The sequence below is a fragment of the Schistocerca americana genome, chromosome 2 (assembly GCF_021461395.2).
Source record: "Schistocerca americana isolate TAMUIC-IGC-003095 chromosome 2, iqSchAmer2.1, whole genome shotgun sequence".
NCBI classification, from domain to species: domain Eukaryota; kingdom Metazoa; phylum Arthropoda; class Insecta; order Orthoptera; family Acrididae; genus Schistocerca; species Schistocerca americana.
The window spans coordinates 1002430279-1002430979 of NC_060120.1; the positions used below are offsets into that span (position 1 = coordinate 1002430279).

Below are 701 nucleotides of genomic sequence, written 5' to 3' on the forward strand. Positions count from 1 at the left end.
AGGGCAGAAGCTCCAAGAGGCGTCCAGAGAAGTATTCGTACGATGAAGTATGTGGCGTACTGCATAAAACTGTGAAAGCCAGAAAGCATTATTACAAATAAACAGTTACATGACACTAATTGTTAGTTTAGAATTATACATTAATACCTTCAGCTGCTGACGGGCGTTGATGTATATCAACGGGAACAGGCGAAAATGTGTGCCCCGACCGGGACTCGAACCCGGGATCTCCTGCTTACATGGCAGACGCTCTATCCATCTGAGCCACCGAGGGCACAGAGGATAGCGCGACTGCAGGGACTATCTCGTGCACGCCTCCCGCGAGACCCACATTCTCACCTTGTATGTCCACACACTACATTCGTAGTGTCCCTCCCCAACACACTCATTACTCGTGGAAGATATTCTAATCAAGTCCCGTAAGAGTTCGGGTACTATGTGTGCATCCACACAGAAGAAGAAGGCCATGGTCGGTACTGCCAGAACTATATGCTTATAAGGATATGGTGGCTGTTCTCTTGGACATGTCCGAAAGAACAGACACCATATCCATATAAGTATATAATTGTTAGTTCAGTTTTAACGCCTGGATGTATTACAGATATACAGTTATATGACCAAATTGTTAGTCTATTTTTAAACGAACTTACCCAGTTTTCCTTTACTTCTCGACTTCATTATCATTTGCACGTGTATGAGAA

The 701-nt window shown here is 44.2% G+C and overlaps 1 non-coding gene across 1 annotated transcript; it reads right to left on the reverse strand.

The window, feature by feature from the left end:
* Positions 1-200: 200 nt before the first annotated feature.
* On the reverse strand, positions 201-275 carry Trnat-ugu. Its single transcript has one exon. It is a non-coding gene; the product is annotated as a tRNA-Thr (tRNA).
* Between the last annotated feature and the right edge of the window lie 426 nt (positions 276-701).